Source organism: Macrobrachium nipponense, chromosome 1, assembly GCF_015104395.2.
Source record: "Macrobrachium nipponense isolate FS-2020 chromosome 1, ASM1510439v2, whole genome shotgun sequence".
In the NCBI taxonomy this organism is placed as follows: Eukaryota; Metazoa; Arthropoda; class Malacostraca; order Decapoda; family Palaemonidae; genus Macrobrachium; species Macrobrachium nipponense.
Genome location: NC_087200.1, coordinates 172991583 through 173006964, shown reverse-complemented (window position 1 = coordinate 173006964; position 15382 = coordinate 172991583). Strand labels below are relative to the sequence as shown.

General features: G+C 36.1%; 1 long non-coding RNA gene across 1 annotated transcript in view; it reads left to right on the top strand.

Annotated features, from left to right (window-relative positions):
* Positions 1-14324, top strand: part of LOC135219849 (uncharacterized) — a 59700-nt gene extending 45376 nt beyond the window's left edge. Inside the window, exon 3 of the long non-coding RNA XR_010315517.1 lies at positions 12602-14324. This is a non-coding gene — a long non-coding RNA (uncharacterized LOC135219849). The remainder of the gene's footprint in view (positions 1-12601) is intronic.
* Positions 14325-15382: the final 1058 nt, after the last annotated feature.

Here is a 15382-nt window from a genome sequence, read left to right as displayed (position 1 = left end):
ATGCAACGTAAAAACACCATACAAACAAACAAACCAAAAAGGAGATGCCATGTTGATAGAAAATCTTATTCCGTTTCTTGTCATTGCATAAAAATAATCTATCAATCGTGAACCTATGTAACGGAAAAGATTATATTTGATATCTGTAATGGGAGAAATCGTTTTATCTCTGTTGTTATAAAGCACCTTTGATACTCCACGCGACTGACAACAATAAAATTTGTTTGTTTTTTGTCTTCTAAAGTTGTATTACCAGTGCTACACATTTTAAAACATTTTGAACACACACACATACACACACACACACACACACACACAGTGTGCAAATGTGTTAATACCAATTGGTTAAATTGGTCAAATTAGCAATATCTTTTCCTGAGAGAGAGAGAGAGAATTATTTGGGACTCTTAAGGCCTGGCAGATGTACAATTATTTTATTGCCTTGGGGGATTTTTTGTTCATCTTGGGATTTTCTATAGTCAGTTTTTGGGATTTCGAAAGAAAAATAATCCGAGTAGCAGCACACACCCAAATGACTCGGGTGAGCCATTAGCATGCCCAGCCAACGCCATCTTGAATTCAAGATGGCGATGGCCCGGCCACCAACCTTATGAACTGACTCTCCAAATATTAGGAACTTTTTTGCGGGATGAAAATTTTGTGGGTCACACGATACACGAGATCGCACGTTACATAAGTATTATATATATATATATATATATATGATATATATATATATATATATATATATATATATTATTGAAGCTTTCGGGGAGTACATTTTGTCTCCCTCTTTCAGAAAGAGGGAGAGAATATACTCTCCGAAAGCTTCGATAAAAACTTTCATTTGTTTCCAAATTTTAGTGGGCTTCCTACAACATTATATTCTAGTACACGGATACAGTGTTGAACTTTGCTATATATATATATATATATATATATATATATATATATATATATATATATAGATAGATAGATAAATATATATATGAGTGAATACCACAGGAAAATGATAGACAGAAATCTAAGCGTTTCCGTCTTTACTATAATAAGAGGTTGTCTTAGTAAAGACAAAAGCGCTTAGATTTTCTGCCTATCATTGTCCTGTGACATTTGCTTATTTAATGAAGTCACGTGCATTCACTGTGATTTTTAAGCATATATATATATATATATATATATATATATATATATATATATATATATATATATATATATATATATATAAATATCCTTCTTCCAAAATAATAAGGATGTTATAATGCAGTCCTGTTGGTATTGGGAGTAGAGGGTCAGTAGTCGAGGTAAAGGCCTATCTACGGTGTATGGATATTGGGGTAGGGTAGGGGGAGGGTAACTTACCTGACACCGTTGACTACCCCGCCAATATTTATTTTTAAATTACCAGTCTCCATAGGTTACTGTGACTCAAGGGTCCTCTACTTAGCAGACTGACATACACGAGAAACAAAGAAGGGTCGTATAAATGACAGATATGGATTATAAAGGAAATAAGTATCTAGAATCCAACACACCTGGAAAATTAGTAACCTTCCCAAACAAAACATGGGTACAGTTTAAGAGGGTTGCAAAGAGATTAAGTCCAACTGCTTAGAAACAGGGACAAGACAAACGAAGGATTATACAGGGCGGCAACTGACCACATACAATTTTTTTTTTTTAAACAATGACAACCTTTTTCATCTTCGCAAGGTAAACTTATTCACAACACCTATATTAAACATACATATACAAGCAACATCTATAAGGCAACTAATTTGTATTTAAGTCTGTAATTGTATCTTTAAGGTCATTCTTAAACATGTTACTTATGCATGGGTCCAAATAAAACAGGCCACGACGGACATTAAAGTTACAATGGGAAGTAAGTTGTATAATGGCAGATTTTAAAAGATTTCGTGACAAGACATCGTTTGATCTGGCAATTACTGAACTGCGATTCCAGTTCATTCTTTGGTCGTTTTCACTTAAATGAATGAATATTGCATTGGATGCTTGCCCAGTTTTGACTGAATATTTATGCTGTTTAATTCTTACTTCTGAGTCGTTGCTAGATTGTCTGATATAAAAGGAGGGGCAGACCATACATGGAGTTTTATATATTATGTTGTTGCTTTCCCTGGGGCCATTTTTTTCGCTAGCATTTCTTTCGCTAGCATTTCTTTTAGTGTGTTATTATAGGAAAAAACGAGGTTGACTTTAAAAGATTTTAAGAATGATTTTATGGCTTCAAAACCGTTGAAATAAGGCAAGCTGAGAATATTCTTAAAAGTTTCTTTCTCCGTTACTTACACTAGAAAACTTTTTGCTGGCTTTATTATAGCAAATATCTAATATATATGAATGATAACATAAATCTGTCTCCATTTTTCTTATGTTTTCAATTTCTTGATCCAAATATTGGGGACTGACAATGCGCAATGCTCGTAAAAACATAGAAGAAAAAATTGATTTTTTGATGTTTAGATGGTGGCCTGAATGAAAATAGACATAAGTTAAGTGGTTGGTTGGTTTCCTATAAATACTCAATTTACATTGAAATGGTTCCCTGCGTATCAAAACATCTAAGAAAGGGAAGCAGTTGTCTTTTTCCAATTCTAGAGTAAACTTAATCGATGGTACCTGGTTATTTAATTTAGAGAGTAAATCATTTACATCAATACCAACAGGCAAAGCTGCTAAAATATCAACAGATCTATACTCTAAATTAAATAACCAGGTACTATCGATTAAGTTTACTCTATAATTGGAAAAAGACCATTGGCCCCCTTTCTTAGATGTTTCGATACATAGAGAACCATTTCAATGTAAATTCAGCATTTATATAGGAAACCAACCAACAACATCTAGGCGTCTTCATGGAGACCCCTAAAACAACACACACACACACACATTTCTGCCTATCAGCACCCTGTGGTATTTAGTTATATAATAATAAAGTCGCGCGCATCTATTGTGCTTTAAATATATTATACATGAATATATACATACATACATATATATATATATATATATATATATATATATGTATATGTATATACGTACACTTTTATGGCAGTTCATGACTTTTCCTATTCTTCTGTTTAATCAGTCGTAACACGAGAAATTTCACAATGGCCTTGATTCCGTAATATCCTGTGCGTTATCACAGATCATTATTTGTCATTGGTGTCAAACGCCATGTACAAGTTAAGCATTCATATCTGTGGGAACTGAGGCGGTATTGATGATATCAGGTGTGAATGCGTGGTCTTTTGCTCGGCGATTAGATAATGATATTTACTGGAAGCTTAACAGAGTCCTTCGAAAAAAAATGTGGGAAAAAAATGTTGGTGACGCTTGGCAACTCTGTGAAGAATGATCCTCTTCCTCCCTTAGCAGTCATCATCATCATCATGGTTTCCAACGCCTCATGACGAAACGGCATCGGGAATTCCACCACTCATGACCATCCTGTGTTTTATTTTTCACAAACCTTGAGACTGGTCTCCAGCCTCCCTTCCAATAGTTCTCAGCCAGCGCTCAGTTAATTAAATTCTGTCATAAAAATGAACGACGCATACTCTTGACGAACTGACTATAATCAGCTAATTGCATAACATATAGTATATATTTGAATACAGTTACTTTGTCATTGTCCACGGTTATGTGTAGCTACCTTCGTACAAACATTAACTCGAGTTACAGGCTGAAGCTGGAGCGTTGCGGACAGAATTCTGAACTTTTTTCCTGTTTATGATTGGTAATATCCATTTCAACAGGCATAGTACTTGATATTTGAGTAGAACATGTTTTCGTGATGAAATAATGATACTAGCGGGCTTATAAAAGACACCATACGATGTTGCCTTTTATCTCAGACAAAGGTATTTAAAGGTCGTAGCTGTAACAAGACACCTGTATGTGAGCAGGATAACATAGGCCTAAGCATGTTACGGCTTAATTATCTGTAACGAATGCTCAACACGGTTTTAATGTCCGAATCTTTTGAAGAAATTTTTATATGATATTATTGTTGATTTCAGTTTACTTGACATTTTCCTTATTGGTCTTTTTAGAAAAAAAACGGGATGTTAGTAAGTACAACTTAAAAAAAATAGATAAAAATGCTTTAAGAAGCTGGTATAGTTCCAAGCCTCCAATCATAAGTACCAAATCTTAATTATACGTGTACACCGCAGCCTTTTTAGCGAAATTTGCTCTTAAAATTGCTCTAGGTAAGCCCTCTGTGTAGAATGAACACTAGTAAGAGCGTTCTCGCTTAGGAGGTTGTTTTAGTCTAAGTTGTTTCAATGTTAGGTGGTTCAGCGCTCTCTTCGAGAATGCTCTCGGCGTATTTGCTTCAGTTCACGTATGTGGATTTGCTTTGAAGAGCAGCTTTCGAGCAATACAGGTGGGGAAATGCTTAAACGAGGATTTTAATACGGCAGTGAAATAATTTCCCCAAACGCTGGAATGTCATGAAATGAATACCATAATAAACAGAAATCAATTGTTCTTAAAGGAAAAGTAGTTAAGTTCCTGAATTTGAAATGACGATCAAGTGGAACAATCTGCACTGTAAAATGAACAGTGAAGTGTGAGGAAAAAAGGAAGAATGGCAAGGGGACACAAGATAATGTGCTGGGTGCAAGTAAATGGGAATTTCATCGTGGCGTTCACCTCATAACTATAAATAGCTGCACTATACCGCATGGAGCAAGGTAAACGATGTTTTAATCCTGCGTATTTCAAATTCGAGTTTTATGAGGACACTTAATATTAATAGCATAAGTACTTTTATGAAGTATACAATTATATATATATATATATATATATATATATATATATATATATATATATATATATTTATATATATATATATTATATATATATATATATATATATGAGTCATATCACATTACCGTGATTCATATACATACATCGAGCTACAAATGTCTTAATATCTACTTCGCTCTACCTCGGAATTAATATATTTTCATATATGTTAACCGAAGGGGAATTTTTTAGTCGATAAGAAATTGCTTATCGACCAAAAAAATCAACTTCGGTTAACATATATGAAAATATATTATTCAGAGGTAGTAGAGCGAATTAGATATTAAAGGATATATATATATATATATATATATATATATATATATATATATATATATATATATATTATATATATATACAGCATGTGAAATGTACCATTATTCGACCCCATGCGCATCTCTCCGAAGAGTCCAGATAACGAACAGCTAACCACGGTCTAAGTACAGCTAACCTAAGAACCATGTCTCACTTTACGCAGTCTACTCGGGTGATTCATCGGTCAAAATGAACCCTGGGTAAACCCCCGTCCTTAAAAATGTGTGTTCAAGGGCAAGGTCTACGTACTTGTTCAGGGGCGTCATAGACTGACAATGTCCGATAGCGTAATTTTTTTTTCCATCGTTATTTTACGAATTTTTCTCCCGTCGCAAAATTACAGCTCCAAAAGTCATTCCATTTAATAAAAGGAAACACTATAGCCAGGGTTGGCATGGTATAGATACCAGGGAACCTATCCGCTTGCCCGCCCTGGTGGGGTTTTTTAATTAAGTTTTTAGCTGTTTTCTGCTTCTATAATCCATTGTGTAACTTTTAGTTTGATACATAATTTAAAGTAGAACAAATATATTTACAAGCCCATTTTTTAAATTATGGAAGATGTAATAGAATAGTTTTATAATCTGAAAAAAGGCGTATTTTTTTTTTTTTTTTTTTTTTTTGGTTTTTTTTTTTTTTTTTTTTTTATTTTACCTTTATTAGCTGTTTTCTGCTTCTCTAATACATTATTATGGTACTACTGTGTAATTTTTAGTGCGATACATAATGAGTAGAACAGTATACCCAGAAACCCTTTTATATATATATTATATATATATATATATATATATATATATATATGTTTGGAAGACTAATATAGTTCATTCCAATTTACAGTGTAGCAAATCTCCTACTGCGAGATCAGTTTCCGAGACCTGTTGTAAGTCAGATCTGTTTTTAAGTCAGATTTATGGTCAGTCCAGGCACATTAGGAACTTGAGATTTAGCCTAGGCCTACTAAGTAAACTGACGTCTCAACTTTTTGACTGCAACAGGGCATCATTACTGTACTGTACAGCCACAGTATACACACACATTATAAAGTATCTGGAATAAAAGAAAATCCAGTATTTGTTATGATTTTATATTGAAAAGTAATGTATTTCATGTTTCACCATGTTGTAATTATGCTTATTGTATTCTTCAATCTGAGCTCACATGTCGCAGAATCTACAAGCTATCAATAACAATATATGATAGATCACTGCCAGTAAATGTTTCAATAGAAAAATAAAAACAGCCACAGTTAACTGTAATGAATTGAAAGAAAGAAAAAAGAAAGTCGGAGAACTTAGAGGAGGAATTAGGTATTTGGCTTTGTGGTTTCTCTTTACTGCTAAATCATCTTACATGTTGTATCTTGTTTTAAGTACAGTAAGTTCCAGAAGTGAAGCGACAATTTCAGAATTAATAGTATTTCTTTAGAAACTCGTGGGGTTGCCAGTTAGTATATTTTACTCCAATTATTGTCATCCTCTTTATCTAACAATACGTATCAGTGATTAACTGTAGAAGCACAGAAAAGTATTTCCCCAGTGAATGATCAATTTTTGTTCAATAATTGTTTATTTAAAAAAAAAAAAAAAACGAATTTCCCCATAGAAACATCTGTGGCTCTCAATGTGTGATATCAAGTGTTCACCCAATGAGTGGCAGCAGGAACCGAGTGCATGAGCATTGGCCTAATATGATTTGCAAATTAACTTTCTACTTTTATAGCGTTATATCGAAAGTTATTATGATTTATTTTGATAAAGCACAAAGAAAGTTTAGTATCTGATTAAATTGAAATATAAATAAAGACACAAAGTTGGGGTGTAAAAAAAAAAAAAAAAATGAAAAAAAAAGAAGAAATCCTAAGTTTATAATGCGCCGTTTAGCATTGGCTACATGGTTAGGCCTATTCAAGAATCAAGGAAATATATTTTCCAGCTTGTTAGTTAATAATTTCATCTAATTCCACAATTGTGAAAATCTTTGCTTATGGAATTGCGTTCAGGGTCGCACCAATTGTTTTTCGTAGGTTTCCACCTTTTTTTTTTTCAGTGCATAAGTGAGACTATTTTTGTCCATACGATCCGGAGTGTTGAATATGCTTGGCGAGCATTATTTTAATTTGAGTATCTCCTGTTTTATGCTCTCTCTCTCTCTCTCTCTCTCTCTCTTCAGGACCTTTTTATCTAGTCAGGAATAAGCAGAGGCCTGTTTTAAGAATCGAGCACTAGGCCTATTGGTCATGCTCGGGTGCTTCTATTTTATATATATATATATATATATATATATATATTATATATTATATATATATATATATATATATCCGCAAAAAAATAACAAATTTATGTTATACAATAATGCTTGACTGGATCGAACTGATTACTGGTTGTCCGTGGAAATATGAATTTAGGTGATATCACTCCCTTATGATACGCCCACTTACGCACATTCAGTCTTAAATTTAATTTCATGGTTGGAATGATTAGAGGATTTGAGGTAAAAGGTTGAAGTGGAAAAGGGTATATGTATAGGTAGAGGTAGAGGGTGAGGCGGGGTTGTTGATGTCTATTGTCTCCTTGCTTAACCAGGTGGTGATTTTAGGGTGTTCTGGTTGCTTGCGACCGTCTTTCTTATTTTTTATTTAGCGAGCCTGTTTCCTATGTGCAAGGACAGGTCCTGGTGTCGGTCCTAATGGTTCTACTTTTCCCTAAATAACAGACAGTGGCTCTGCATTGTAAGCCTTACTATGCCCAGAACTAGGCCTAGTCACCTGAAGGTAGCAGCAGCAGTTAGAGCCTTTCTCGAAGATGGTATTTTATGCTCGGACCTAGAAAACCACACCCAACTTCTCTATTGAATCTAGGTGTATTAATAGTTGATTATGTTTAATGTCGCGGAGATTTTCCTTTTACATTCTATTGATACTTGCATGGTTTTATGCATCTTCGCTAAAATAATTGATAATACACTATGATATTAAATGTTTGTTTCCACATTGCTCGAAATATACATTGGTAACGTTGGTAATCCTGTGTTGAACGAGAATTTCAAATTGTTTCGTTTCTATAGTTTGGAGTAATTACTATACTTTAAAATAATAACTATTACAGTAATTTTTTCTTATGATTGTTATAAATATCATAGATTTGATATTTGTGCATCATATGTTAGCTTTATTTGCTTGATAGAGCTCTCACTGTAGAAAAAAAATTTATTTTTCAGCTAAGTGTTGTAGTTGCCAGTTAGTGAATTTCGAACGAAATCCTCTGAAAATTGTCGCTTCAGTTTTGGAAAAAACTTACTGTACAAGTTGCCGACTAACCTTAGTACTATTGCTTTGTAATTGTATAGTAAAGTAGATTAAATAATTTTATGGTAGTTTAGGCTATATATCAGAATACTTATTGGATACTACAAGACAGCAAGTATGCAACTTAAAACCCATATCTCATACTTACATACCACATATAGGCAAATGGTGATAAATCAATTATTAGATAGATAAATGAAAATGGGAGAAAATTGTTTATTAAAAGTTGCTGTCAGAAACTTGGGACTTCAGTTTCCAAAACTTTCCATAGTAGGCCTAAGCTAAAGAAGTCTTCATTACCATATATACCTGGTCCTGTTCTGACTTAAACCTTGAAACACGGGACTGCAATATTGGTACAGACTGGACTTAAAATCTGTCTCGGGAAAGGATCTTGCATGTCTGTTCAACTTATTTTTATATTTTTCTCTTCATTTTTCAAGGATTATAAGTAGATAGCAGAAATACAAATGAAATGGAGCGCATAGAAATATTATTAGATTTAAATAGTAAAGTATCAATAAGGAAATCGAAAATATATATGAAAGTAGTTTATTGTAAAAACCTGCATTCTCTCCAATAAAACCCGGGTTTTGTTTAACCCGCCTGGGCTGGGTGCTTCTAAAATACGTTTTTTAAATACCAACCCTGAGTCTATAGCTGATGGATGGCTGGAAATATTCAAATGTTTATATTTGGCCAATTTTGAAGATAAATATATCAATTCACGAATTGCATTGAGAATGGGGAGTTAGGACTAATTTTTTTAAAAGCTCCATTCTTGCCCCATTCGCTCGTAAATTTAGTGAGCATGATTTCCTTCTTCCTTCGACATGCCACTCTTGAGTCTTGAGTAGTCCGGTTTAGACGGAGGGCTGAAACACCAACATTGCTGAACTGCGAAGTTTCCCCTCTCTCTCTCTCACTCTCTCTCTCATATTATATTTATAACAAACATTAAGCTACAAATGTCGTTTCATATCAAATTCACTCAACCTCAAAATAGACATCGAAGAAGAATATATTTAAGTCGATAAACGATCCGTCACCGGGTGGACTTGAACCACCGAATGTTTGGGATAGGGAACAACGACTTTTTAGTGACGCTTACGCCATATAGAGAGGTAGAGGTTGATACCGACTCTGGTACTACTAGTATATGTTTTTCCCGTCAAGCCATCTCCACCTGACAACCGATTGGTACTTTTGAAACACGAAGTTAATAATGAACTTTTGTCACATATGCAGTGACATTTTTATATTTACAAACATTAGGCTATAAACGTCGCTTATATATTTAGCACATTTATTAACATGAATATAAATATATTAAATATTATATAACAGAGAGAGAGAGAGAATTTTGTGGACTCCAGCCATGAAATGGCAAAAGCAACTTTCGACGAATTTTATGTGCAAGCTCGAGGTATGTTTAGTTTTATGTAGGTTTTAAGATCGCGGTAGATTTATGGAAAACTCGTAATCCGCTTCGTCGTTCACATACATCTATTTCATACTAACGATCTGCACCATCATCATCGCTTTAGTTCACTCGGTTCCATTACAGTAGTCTGAATTCATTAACGTCTCCGTCTTCGGAAAGTTCAATTGATTCATCGCTGTTCTCATCACAGTCAGTAATTGAGGAACATTATGTACTATATTAGCTTGAAATCTCCCATACCTTTCATCTCTCGCTATAGACCGAGATCACGTCGTCATCGTACTTTTATCATTTCTTATATAACCTTCGAGCGTCACGGTAGTACGTACCACAACGGTGCCCTTGAGGTTTGTCCGAAGCTCACTCATTTCTCCCGTAGGCTAGTATTATTTCTTCTCCATAAAAACTTGCAATCTTCTTCCTTTGTTCGAATCTCTGCTTCAGTTCGCACGAGTCTTCTCTTAATTTTTCCCCTTTAGAAAGAGAGAGAGAGAGAAGTAAACTGTATCTTTCTTATGCAGTATATATATATATATATATAATATATATATATATATATATATATATTATATGTATATATATATATATAAATGGATATGTATGTGTGTATGTTTGTACCACATACGCTTTGAAACACATTGAACAATTTCAGCCAAACTTGGTATACATATTATTTACCATCTGGGAACGAACACTGTGGGATTAAGACATTACTGCCACCAAAAGGTAGGGTCGTATGGGGATGGGGGAATGTAAAAATTACAGAAAACGACAGATATTAATGTCTGATCCATAGTTTATGAGGTTGCTGTGAAGAATAGTGACCCTCCCGATGCCATTTAAGTCCAAGTTCAGCCCCGATAGGGAATGGGGTGAGAAGGGAGTGACGATGTAAAAATTGCAGAAAACGACAGATATTAGTGTCATAATCCATAGTTTTCGAGGTTGCTAAGATGAATAGTAACACTCCTGATCCCATCAGCCATGATGGGAAGGGAGTGGTGTGAGAAGTGGATGGGAAGTGGGGTGGCATGTAAGAATAACCAAAAACGACCTATAGTATTAGCGTCTAATCCATAGTTTTCGAGGTCACTAAGAAAGATGGTGACTCTCCCAATGACCTTGAAGTCCAAGTTCAGCCCTGATAGGAGGGGGGGTTGAGAAGGGGTGGGAAGGAGTAACATGTAAAAATAGCTGAAAACAACAGATATTAGTGTCTAATAATTGTGTAAGAGGTTGTGGAGATGAATAGTGACACTCCTGAAGCCCTTTAGGTCCAAGTTAAGCCCCAATAGTAAGGAGGTGTGAAAAGCAACTATTTCAACAGGAATAAGAGAAAGAGAGAGAGTTTTATCAGTTGTAATCAGAGATTTCCCAGGCAGTGCCGGGTTGGTCAGCAAGTGTATATAAATATATTGTATATTGTTACAGATTACGAGGAGGAAACTGCATATTTAATTGAGGTGATAATCTTGGCCTTACAAAAACACCACATAAGTCCATAAACTACCTAATAAAATGCAAGAACAAGCAATAAATGGTAGGTCGCCAAGTGAGTGTGAATTTATTAATTACAATCACAACAAGGAAGAAATTGCCAAGGATTTATGCCACAGCAATGACTGAGTGAAACGGATAAACCATTACAATTACAAGTGCTGGCCATACGCAGGTGGTCCTTAAGCCATGTTAGCAGTATTTCTATCAGCCTCTGGTAGGGCAGAATCTTCAGGCAACCAGGAACACAGGAACATGGCTAGGCTGGTAACAGCACCGATAACACTCCTGAAATGAGACGGTTCCGGGCAAGTTTAAAACTTATTGAATAAATGCAGGAACTGGAGAAAGATCCTTTACTCACTTGTTAGCAAGGGGTGAGAATTACATTAAACACTGTCAAGGAACTTGCACATGGGGGTAATAGATTCACTGTTGAAATTGAAAAGACAATGAGTTACTGAGATGATGAAATGTGCAAGAGAGAGAAAAACGAGTCAAAGAAAAAAAGATACTGGCCAACCACTTTTCCCTTTCAGGGAATGTGCCTTCGTTACTTCCTGGTTTTGCTTGCACAGGTAACCTTATAAGTTATTGGCAACGCCCGGAAAGCGGCACTTCTGTCCGGCGTGAGAGTGTGAGAGTTTCAAAGTCACCCTGGCTCTAGGATTGTCCTGACAAAGGTCACCCATGAGTAATAACTGCTAGTCGGCGGCCAGGATAAGGGTCGAAAACTCGGTGGTAAATTGAATCTTAAGACAGGAAAACAGCTATTTACCCCCCACCTGCATTCCTTGAGGACACATTAAACGTAGCCCTTCAAGAGGTTGAGACTGTTAATGGCTCAAATTCTCTTATGACTCTTCTGTCTATGGGTATTCCTCTCACCCCTACTGCCTGGTATTTTGCAATAAGGGTGTACTAGGAGTTAACGACCTGGCGGCGATATTCATAAATAACACGCACACTGGGGTAGAAGAATAATTGTTCCTTGTCAAAGGCTATGGGTAGCTTAAAGAAAAAAACAAAAACGTGCGCTCCTATTACACTTACCCACACAAGCAAATAAGTTGAAAAAAGGATTGATAAGTATACTTGGATGAGGCACGGGATACCTTGAATATATAAAACAATCGGAAATTTTATAATTGCAAGATCGATCTGATAATTATTATAAATATTTCTTTCCTCTTCTTTGGCAGGACCGCTGAAATTTTGGTAAACTGTTCCTCAGTCTGTCGGAGCGCTGAATGACCCCATAGGACTAAATCTCACATTCTTATTCCTACTCCTCCTCAGTCTATCGGGGTCAGTGCCCAAGCCTCAAGTCACTGAGCTTGCAGCACCACCAAGACACAACTGCAGATAGTGTACACTTAAACAGCCAGATCAATAGCAACTTCAGTGCCTGGCAAGTATGCCCAAAATCTATAGATCAAACAATCAGTCAATATCAGTGGCAACTTCAGTGCAGGTGATTTGTGACAGTCCCTCCTAATAAATAGGATAGTGTTCTTTAGGTTGGTTCGTACTACAAGACGGGTTATTCCGCTAATGAATCCACGGCTAAATTATGAAGAGATGCTTTTTTAAGGGAATAGGGTCCTGTGACGACTGAGCGAATCTTTCAAGTGATTTGGTGAATGTAGAAAATAAAAGAGCTACAGGTCTGAAGAATGCGAGAATGGAAAGAGTTAGTTTAAATCTGAAAACGCTTGTGAAAATGACTTTTGATAATGTAGAGAGAGCGGTCAAGAGATGATCAAGAAGGCGCCAGGGATGGATGGAGTTGTGTGAGATGCCATGAGTATCTTCAATGTTTCTGTCACTAGCCTAATGAATCGACATGTTCCCAGTCACTAGCAAATGACGTGTTCCAACTCCGTTTGATGTCCTAGATGTCTGATTGATGGGGTTGGTTTGGTGGTTCTCGTTTATACCTCTCTTGATCGTTTTATCTCCTTCCGGGATGGCAACGAAAGTGAAACGGCTTGCTTCAGTTGCGCTCGAATATGAGCACTGCGTATGCTACGCTTTTTCGAAGTAGCAAATTGAGACTTACTACACCTAGTGTTTGCCGAGCTTTCTCTCCAACTTCAAGGTCTCGTTTAGAAGTAGAGTCATTAATGATGAGTCTCTCTCTCTCTCTCTCTCTCTCTCTCTCTCTCTCTCTCTTGATGAAACCCCTCCATCTCCTTGCCAAAGGAGGTCGTACGTGGCTTGCTTGTTATTATGACCTGTTCGCATGAATTTGCATTTATTTTAGTTGATTGATTGATTGATTGATTGATTGATTGATGCAAAAAAAAAGTACCATGGCGTCCCAACAACTTAAGTCATCGACGCCGGAAATATACCGTTACGTAATTAAAAATTAAATAGATAATAAATAAGTAAAAAAAAATTAAAAATGTTCTTTTATACACTTAAGTTTCAAGTATGATATCATTTACACTTTACTATAAAAAGTTATAACTTTCGTAGGAAGTCTGCTTCCTCCACAAACCTAAAAATACCACTCGCCTGACTAATAATATTCCTTCCAAGTACCTTGGAGAGAAGGTATTCACCTTCCTCATTACGGCACTCTGAGAGGAAACGCTCTCTTATGTCCTGAAGACTGGGACACTCGACCAGCAAGTGTCGCACAGTCAGAGGAACTAGGCAGTCATCACAGAATGGCTGGGGATGTCCAGCCATTAAATAACCATGTGTTAGGTGTGTGTGGCCAATTCTTAAGCGGCAAAGGGCCGTTTCCCATCTCCTCGACATTTTGCTGTAAATAAAAGGAATTGCTGATCTCGTAATTTCCAACATCTTTTGATTGCTTTCTACTAAATTTTCCCATATATTTGCCATTTCTCTCGGGCTTTTTTGTGTATGTAAGGGAAAAAATCTCTAAATGGTAGTGCAATATTTCTTTGTGGACCAGCTACTCCTGTGTGTGCTGGTACCCAACAGAAGTTTACGGTTTTCCTTTTTCGGTTAACTAAAAACAACCATTCTAAAATCTCTAAAATCAGAGGATGTTTTGAATAAAAATTCATGGCTTGAATGGCACTAAGAGAATCTGTGAAAATAGTAAAACTGTTATCTTCACAAAGTAAAATTTTCTTAATTGAAACTAAAATGGCATATAACTCAGCTGTAAAAATGGAGCAACAATTAGATAATGATCGGCAGAGTTCAAAATTTGGAAAAACTGCTCCATAGCCAACACCAGTATCAGGTTTGGAACCATCAGTATATATACAGATATCACTTTCATGCTGAGATGCATCCTCTAAAAAAGTAAGTCGCATCACTTCCTCTGATATATTCTTGGATGATTCGCCTACTTGGTCTAGATATCAATGCAGCTGCCTTCTTCTCGTATCGTTGTCAGCACTCATGCCAAATTTTATGCGATCAAGTTAATTTACTTGTCAGCCTCAAGTCCAGATTATTATGTAGACAATGAAGAGCAAAAGACAGAGCACCGACCTCTGGACGACACAGCCTACGAGTGTGACATTTCCCAGCGAAAGAATGATCCCTTGATGAAAACTTTTCTGCTACTGAGCCATCTTTCTATCCAGCCTCCTACTTCCCTCTGTGATATCAAGACTTTACTGCTGCCTTTGAGCTGTTATGCGATTCATGTCATGGAGTTGTGTAAAAGGTGAGTGGCGACAGAGCCCAACGCTTACACGCTCGTAGGAGGTAGAAAGCAGGCGGGTCCTGGTAGATAGTATGTTTTTGAGCGAATTAGTACAGCTCAGAGATTTGCAAACATGAAACCGAGGACACGAAAGACCAACAGGCGTAAATTTATTACGTTTGTGTTTTTTTTTTTTTTTGTGGCGGGGGTGGGGACGCGTCCTCGAAACTCCAAAATAAGGAGAAGGATAATTTGGAAACGGCATCCTGGATATAGATGTCGATGTGGTCACTGTAGATGAGAATCTTTCATATGTATTTGATAGAAGGGTTGAGGTGGTCGT